Below are 9,115 nucleotides of genomic sequence, written 5' to 3'. Positions count from 1 at the left end.
GATTCAGATCTGGTCTCTGACCCATCCTGGATGGGTGACCAAAAGCCAGTTATTTAATTTCTAAGGCCCCAGGGCAACTCTTAGAAAGACAGCAGAGAGAGTAGCCAGTCTACTTCGGTTATTAACCCTCTGTGAGTAGGCATATAGGTGTTTACATTGTCTTCCGCATTAGAATATAAGCTTCTAGGGGCCGCCAGGTGGCACAGTAAGAGGGTCGCTCCGTCATCGGGAGACCCGGGATCGGTTCAGGTCTCAGATAGTTGGCACCCACCCAAAAAATAACTGGCCATGTAACCCTGAGCAAGTTACTTAACCCCAATTGCTTTAAAAAAAAAAAAAAGAATATAAGCTTCTAGGGGAGGCAGGGTGGCTAAGTGGCGTGGTGAATAGAGCATGGGCCCTGGAGTCAGGAGGACCTGAGTTCAAATCAGGCCTCAGACACTTAACACTTACTAGCTGTGTGACCTTGGGTGAGTCACTTAACCCCAATTGCCCTGCCTTCCCCCCTCCAAAAAAAAGACAAAAATCAAAGAATATAAGCTTCTTGAGGGCAGGACTGGGGTTTTTTTGTTTGTTTGTTTGTTTGTTAGGTTTTAGGGTTTTGGGGGGGGGAGGTTTGATCAGTCCTTAGTACAGGTGCCTGTCAGATCACAGGTGCTTAATAAATGCTTGCTGACTTTAATGGAGTTTCAACACTGGGAGTACCCCTACATTGGGAGGAACTCAGGACAGCCTGGGGCTAATTATGATTTCATAATCACAGCAACAATAAGAAAATAAAACAAATCCTGTGAGGTAGGTAGGTCAGAGAAGGTGTTCTCAGTCCCATTATACAGAAGGACAAACTGAGACTTGGAGAGATCAAGTGAACTGCTCAGAATTACTCACAATCAGTGTCTGAGTGGAGGATAGAGCCCAAGCATCCTGGCCCCTCTCCCAGCCCCACCCCACAGCTAGTCAAGCTTGTTCCTTAAGTTCATAGAGAACTGGTGGGAATAGGCCAGGTCAGTGATGTCATTCTTATCGTGCTAAGGGCCAGGTCAGGAACATCCCCGTCTCCTTCCTGCATCTCTGCAGGGTTCTTCTAGTGAGGAAGGTCCATTGTTCTTCTAGAAGCAATACAGTCATCATAAACAGCATGGAATAGTGAGAAGCAATGTCAATGCAATGTGATGAAAAGATCACTGAATCTGAAGTCACAAGACCTGGATTCTAATTCTGCTTTTATTATTTATTACCTTGGACAAGTCATCTCCCACGTGTAAAACCAGAACAATTTTATATGAGAACAACACTGTAAAATTGAACAACTCTGAAGATTTGGTTGGTTGTGATCCTTTGTCTCAAAGAGGATCAAAATGGCAATGCTGTGTAAGAGTCAAGTCACAGTGTGTCCAATTAGGGGCAGCTAGGTGGCGGTGCATAGAGCACTGGCCCCAGAGTCAGGAGGACCATTTACTAGCCGTGTGACCTTGGGCAAGTCACTTAACCCCAATTGCCCTGCCTTCCCCCTCCAAAAAAAGCAAAAAGAAATATAAATAAATAATAAATAAATAAGTGAGATAGAGAAACACAGTGCGTGCAACTGTGGCTGATCAGACTAGTAGGAGCTCCGAATGCTCAACTCCAACTCTCTCAGTGACTAGCTGCCATTCCAAGAGGCTGATGACGAGCCATGTTGCCCATTTCTTGACAGAGAAGTCATAGACAGGGTGCATCGAGACATACATTTTTGGACATGGCCAATGTGGTGATTTGTTTTGCTTGACTATGAATATTTGTTATAAGAGTTTTCTTTGTCTTTCTCTCCCTAGAAGATGGTAAGGAAAGAAAATAAGTGCTTGATAGCTGAAAAAAAAAATTTTAACATAAGAAAGACAAGTCCCTTACCTTCTCTGGGGTTCCTCTATAAAACAAGGTTGGACTTAAATGAGCTCAAAAGTTCCTTTCAGACTCTTCCTAGTTGTGTGACCCTGGGCAAGTCATTTAACCCTGTTTGTCTCAGTTTCCTCATCTGTAAAATGAGCTGGAAAGCAAATAGCAAGCCACTCCAGTGTCTTTGCCAGGAAAACCCCAAATGAGGTCATGAAGAGTCAGACAGGACTCAAAATGACTGAATAGCAGCAGCAAAGTCCCTTTCCATTGTTAATCCTATAAGCTTTCCCAAGATGAGAATGGATGAGTGGGTGAGCTTGCGGTTTGACTGTACCCAAAGGAATTCTTTGAGAGAGAACCTGTCTGACAGGTCAGGGCCTCTGAATTTTCCTGGGAATGTTACTAAGCCCTGATAACGTTCCTTCCTTCGGCCTTCTGGGTCCCACTTCTGAGTCAATTTTCAGTGCCTGAGTGGGGAGGAGCCCCCGAGGGAAGAAAGGCTGAGGGATCCAGATACAAAAAGTGATTGCTATTCAGAGTAATAAGGCAAGGTTTGTTGTTTGTTTTTTACCTGTAAAGCAAACAAAAACACAAAACCCACCATTTCCATTTGGGGCAAAAAAAAGCGCTACAAAAGGGACAATGTGTTATAATGGAAGGGGTTCACTGGTTTGGGAGCCAGGGGGCCTGGGTTCTAATCCAGATTCTTCTACTTACTACCTGTGTGACCTTGGACCCCCTCTCTACACTTTGGTTTCTTTACCTACAAAATGAGGAAATTGGACTAAATGACCTCTGAGTTCCCTTCCAATTTTAAATCAATGAGCTATGAGCTACTATATAGGACACTTTACCTCATGTAGTAATATACAGTGCATATGATTCACAGAAATTATACAAGGTATTTGTCTATAACAAAGACATGTGCCATATGACTTCTCAGTGATGTAGGTAGTCCCTCTAATGGTACAGATTCATGTGTTTTCATCTTGGGAAGTGATTTTCCAATTCCTCCCCTAAATCTTACAAAACCAAGCAGGTCCCCTTCCTTTACACCTCTCAATATGACTTGGGTATCCAGCTATTTTCTCTTGTACTCTCTCTATGACCAATCCTTATTGTTTTCTGGTCCCTCATTCTTTGATTATATCTTTTATGCCCTTACTTTTGGGCACTTCACTTGCCCAATATATAATATACAGTTATCTCTTCTGCAAGGCAATTTTCCCAATCATGATCTTGATATTTCACAGATCAGCATAAGAAATTAAATGGGAATTTTAGAAAGTTTTGTGGAAGCCACAAACAACACACAAAGGCCAACAGATGATAAAGAGCCCATGACCAAATATTTAATCCAAATTTTACAATAAGGTACTGTAAGCATCCCATAAAAGAAAAAAAAAATCAGACTTCTTCTCTGGTACAGAGGGAGGGTCAAAAGATTTTACAAGGATTTTCCAGATCACGGGGATGCTAAGCTCCTCACCCCTGCAATGTGTATATTACAACCTACTTCTGTCCACTGCCCTTTGGAGGATCAACAGTTTGTGGTCTTCAGAGGGGGCAGTATCCCATGCTTCATACTTATATGACTTCATTGGAAGAGGTTTGCTGTTTCAAAGACAGGTTTTTGGGGCGGCTAGGTGACGCAGTGAGTAAAGCGCCAGCCCTGGAGTCAGGAGGACCCGAGTTTGGTTCCAGCCTCAGAAACAATGCCCACATAAAAAAACTAGCTGTGTGAAAAAAAAAGATAGGTTTTTGAGGAAGAAGTTTGGGGCCATTAAAAGCATTGAACAATTTCCTAATCACAATCCAACCTGCTCTCTTTTCCTTCCCTATCAAGTTTTGGAACCAGTCTGTTGTTCATCTTCAGTATCTATTCAAAATATATATACTAATGAACTGATAGTAAACAGTCCATTCAATTGCATAGTAGCAAAAGTATTTTTCATCCACTTGGTTTTTCCGGTATGGATTGTCAGGCTTATCTCCATGTAATGACTATAGCTCTTATTTGGGGGGAGGGGGGCCTCTTGTAGAACAATGTTATCTGCAAAAAGGAACATTTGGAGAATCTCAGTATCTAGGTAGTAGTTAAGAGTGCTGGATGGACCAAATGATATAACATAGGTAACATGCTTTGCAAACCCTAAAGTACTATATAAATGCTACCTATTTATAGGGAACCTCTTTTCCATTTGGACTCTTCCCTGGACTTCCTCCCTGAAAGTGGCAACCACCTTTGACAATATTACATCCACCTGTTCTAGTCCTCACTTAATGTTAATCATCAGAGGATCGCTGATCAAAGTTACCCCTTGTTGCATCCATCAAGGATGACACACAACACATATAAGAAATTGACCTGGGGGTCTAGAATACAGTCTGAGCTGGCAGTGAATTGCCAACCTTTACCAGTCATAAGTAGACCCCATAAGAAAAAAAACTGAACAGGATAACCAAAGAGCATTTCGTTGTGTCCAGATGGGGCCCTTGATGGGCCTGGCATGTGGGATAGAAGGAGCATGTCCAATCTGTTTGTAACTCTGAGGCTATTAAAAAGATTTTAGAATATGCCATTCATTTATTCAACAAATATATAGGGATTGTCTCCTGTATGCTGGCATTTGAGGGAATAGAGAAGAGATAAAAATAAGTATGAAACATTGTCCCCCTCAAAAGATGTTATATTATAGTGGGGGAGACAGAGGATATGCAGTGTTAGTGACAGGCCCAGAATGTCAGAGATGAAAAAACCTTAGAGATCATCTCTAGTCCAATACTCTCCCTCCTGCTACTGCTACAGAAGAGGAAAATGAGGCCTAGAGAGAAGTGACATTCCTTGGATTGACAGCCAAGTATAGAAGGGTGTCCTCACTCCCAGGCCAGCAGTCTTTCTGTTACGTCCAATTGAAATAATAGAACAGAATTAGTATATGCTAAATGCCAAATGAATAGTACAGACCACAGATGGTCCAAATAAGAATCTAATCAAGAAAAGTCACTGTAACTAGAGATGAGGAAACCAGAACCTAGAGAAGTAAATGACTTGTCCAAGGTCACACACGGAAGGTAATCGAGCATGATTCAAACCCAGGCCCCATGACTCCCCAGCCAATTCCCTTTTCCCAATCCTGGGCTGCTCCCTGATAGGCAAGGACTGAAGTATTGCTTCCAAAATTGTTTCTCTTCCTCTCTCCTCTCCTACCGTTTGGATACAAGCGTAGGATTTTACAGTCTAGCAGAGATAACTACATTCTTCTCCCCATCCTCCCCTCTAACCCCCCCCCAATCTGCCCCAGCAAGTGGAGTGGGGTTTGACAGATGCTATCATGGGACAGGAAAGAGGTCAGTTTGGTTCCCTGAACCAGTGGAAAGGAGAAGGTGTTTCAAGTGACTGTTGGCATCAGTGGCCACCCAAGTACTCTCTTCTGACAGCTTTATCAAGCCTCCAGACTTCCAAATTCCATTGTTCCTGACATCTGTTTCGGTAAGTGATTAATTGCAATTAGTGAACAGTTTGAAAGCCCGTGGAAGAATATTCAGCAGAAAACTCATCAAGATTAATGAATGGCGGCAGTTGTCAGAAGGGTTTCTGTATTTCCTTGATGCCATGGCATAGTGGAGGTGAAGCCGCCTTGGCAGCTGCTGGGAACAGAATTGGAGGGGCCCCTCCCTCTTCTTCCCCACTTCCCCCCCAACCCCCGCCTCCCCAACATTCTCCCCTCAGCCTCTTTCCCTATGAAATAACACCGGACAATTTTTCATCAAAATGCATGAATTGTCTGCTAATGTGCTATTAATAAAGCACTTTGGAGTTTCACAAAGATTAGGCCCTAAATCACGCAGAGTGAATTGTAATGAGTCCAAAACACATTGTCATTAGATACTCCATGGTACACCCTTCCCCCCAGAGCCCCCCAAAATCCAGTGTGGGAGGGGCAAGGCCATCAGAGCCCTGCCCACTCTCAAGTGATGAGAGGAAACAGATGGATTGGGACTAGGATTAAAAGTCAAGGTTATTAAAGTCTTTCTCTCTAGTTAGCAACAGACAATAGAATTCTCCTTCAAGTAGATTTTGAGATGCATCATCCAAGGTCACACAGACCATCAAAAAGCAGAGCTGGAATCTAACCCAAGTTTTTCCAATTCACATTCAGGGCTCTTTCTGCTGGCCTGGTCCCCAAAGCACCAAGTAGTTGTGAAAAGGTGAGAAATTGGTCTAGATACATGCAAACTACATTTGTGTTCCTTTTCCACCCTTGGACTAAGGCCCAAAACTCCAGCACAGCTTCGGCTAGCAGGTTTAAAAGATAATGCAGATTTGAATCCCTGATTTAAATTTCTCAGAAATGGAAGTTTCATCACTTTTTTTCCCATTGTTTTTCTTTTTTTCCCCAATGTTTTTATTGATGTCATTTTTTCTCTATTGTTTTTCATAATGTGCTTTTGAAGATCAGATCTAGAGCCTAGGCAGCTGTAAGCATTTGTAAATTCCTCAAAGAGAAATGTTTAATGAATTATCTTCTCTCGGAAGTCAGCAGGGTATAGCAAAAAGAAAGCCACTGGGCTTGGATGGCCAATGATCTAAAGGCCAGCTTTGGTAGTACCACTGGCGTGGCTGTGTGTCTTTTAACATCTTTAGGCCTCAGCTTCTCAGATATAAAATAAGGATACTTACACATGCCCTATCTGTGAAGATAAAATAAAATCATCTGTATGAAGCAGTTTGTAACCACAGATAGACTAGGGACTTGTGAATTTAACAGAACAGAGAAATCTACCAACAAACCCCCTCTGCCACATTCAGGCTTAGAGATTTGCTTAGGAAACAGGAATGATAATAAGTAATAATAGATAGAACTTATTTAGGTAGTGTAGTATGTTAAGGTTTACAAATTTCATCATCTTGTTTTATCCTTCCAACAGCCCTTAAATGTGGCTGCTATTATTATCCCCATTTTACAGATGAGGAAACTGAGGCAGACAGAAATTAAGCTAATTTCCCAGGGTTGTACAACTAGTGAGTATCTGAGGCCAGATCTGAACTTAGGTCTTCCTGAATCCAGGTCCAGCACTCATCCATTACACTAAAATGCTCTCATTGTCAGTATCAATCACATAAGCATCACATCACAAGGCTTTGATAGGGACCTTGGTCTGATTCTCTCCATACTGAGTAGCTGTTGGTATGACATTCAAGGCCATGGCCATTCTCCTGCTATCTCTCACTGTTTTGTTTTGTTTTTTAATAATTAATTAATTAATTTTTAGTTTTCAACATTCACTTCTGTAAGATTTTGAATTTGAAATTTTCTCCCCTTCTCTTTCCTCTCCCTTCCTCAAGACAATGTGCAATCTGACAAAGGCTCTGCTTATACATTCATATCAAATGTATTTTCACATTAGTCATGCTATAAAGAAGAATTAGAACGAAAGGGAGGAACCACAAGAAAAAAGAGACAAAACAACAACAAAAAAAGAGAGTATGCTGCCATCTTTACTGAGACTCCAAAGTTCTTTTTCTGGATGTGGATAGAATTTTCCATCATGAGTCTTTTGAGATTTTAGATCTTTGCATTGCTGAGAAGAGCTAAGTCTTTCATAGTTGATCATTGCACAACATAGCTGTTACTGTATACAATGTTCTGCTCACTTCACTCAGCATCAGTTCATGTAGGTCTTTCCAGGTTTTTCTGAAGTTTGCCTGTTCATCATTTCTCATAGCACAATAGTATTCCATTACATTCATATACCACAACTTGTTCAGCCATTCCCCAATTGATGGGCATCCTCTCAATTTCCAATTCTTTGCTACCACAAAAAGAGCTGCTATAAATATTTTTGTCTACGTGGGTCCTTTTCCCTTTTTCATGATCTCTTTGGGGTACAGACCTAGAAATGGTCTTGCTGGGTCAAAAGGTATGCATATTTTTATAGCCCTTTGGGCATAATTCAAAATTCTTCTCCAGAATGGTTGGATGAGTTCACAACTCCACCAACAATGCATTAATGTTCCGATTTTCTCACATCTTCTCCAACATTTATCATTTTCCTATATTGCCATGTTAGCCGATGTGATAGGTGTGATGTGGTACCTCGGAGCTGTGTTGATGTGCATTTCTCTAATCAATAGTGAGTTAGAGCATTTTTTCATATGACTATGTGTTATTTCTCCCTCTTGCTCAAGATATGGCTCACTTCCTCTTCCATCTAGCATGACCCTGATAAAGTCCTTTCCTCTCTTTCTTGTGTGCAAGTCATCACAGGGAATATAGGGCAGTGTTATACCCAACAGGTATCTTCCATTATCCTTTGGGTCACCTGCAGATATTGATTCTTCTTGATATCATGGCCTTCCATGATTCCCAAGCAAGAAGGTCGTATCACCAGGAAAATGCTGTAATTAAAAGAATGGGCTTGAAATCTTCGTATCCTGCTTTCATCCTCCTATAATTAATTCTGGTCCCAGCTCATTATCCATCCATATGCAAGCTATATTATTGATAGACTACAACATTATTATTATTATTATTATATTGGAAAATTGGAAACATGGTTTTGTGACCCTCATTGATTTTGTTACATAGGATAGTGTGTGACCTCTCACGAGCTGACTCAAGGCAAAGGATATGTTGCCATGGTCTATTATGGAAAGTTATACTATCAGCTGCCATTCCAAGGACCTTTTGATGGATATATTTATGGCTCCCAGTTATAAAGATGTGGACATTAGTGCTAAAAATTCATACGAAGAGCAGCCCCTTCTCATCTGTAACAGTATGGAGTCTTCTTATTCAGAACTTCTACTGGACCTGCCCCAGGGAACTGGGCTCATCTGTAGCACTTCCCAGGTCAGGTCATCAGAGAGGTCCATGTAAGGAAGACTGATGGTCACAGGACCCCCCCTCCCCCATCCACTCACAGGCCCTCACACCCCACTGCAGCTCAGCCATCAAGTTAAAGGCAGCCAGTGAGTTCTAGCTCAGCTCATGAAACTTACTAACTAGGTTACCTTAGACAAGTAACTTCCCCTTTCTGAGACTTGGTTTCCTCATCTGTAAAATGAGGTTAGATTTTAATGTCCCTTCCAATTCTAGGTCCTAGGAATCTGTGGAACATCATGATTCACATATCATGGTAATGACAACTGATATTTATATAGTGTTTTGAGACAAAGACAGATGGATGGATGGATGGATGGATGGATGGATGGATGGATGGATGGATGGATGGA

At 41.7% G+C, this 9,115-nt stretch overlaps 1 long non-coding RNA gene across 2 annotated transcripts in view; it reads right to left on the bottom strand.

Annotated features, from left to right (window-relative positions):
* Positions 1–7,141: 7,141 nt before the first annotated feature.
* Positions 7,142–9,115, bottom strand: part of LOC138159350 (uncharacterized) — a 38,833-nt gene continuing 36,859 nt past the window's right edge. For both annotated transcript variants that reach the window (XR_011167872.1, XR_011167873.1), the window contains exon 2: positions 7,142–8,278. This is a non-coding gene — a long non-coding RNA (uncharacterized lncRNA). The remainder of the gene's footprint in view (positions 8,279–9,115) is intronic.

Source organism: Petaurus breviceps, unplaced genomic scaffold (assembly GCF_028583685.1).
Source record: "Petaurus breviceps papuanus isolate PSGF00001 unplaced genomic scaffold, PetGlider_PUasm1.0 176, whole genome shotgun sequence".
NCBI lineage: Eukaryota > Metazoa > Chordata > Mammalia > Diprotodontia > Petauridae > Petaurus > Petaurus breviceps.
The sequence above is the reverse complement of the archived record's forward strand: the minus strand, read 5'-3'. Positions and strand labels throughout refer to the sequence as shown.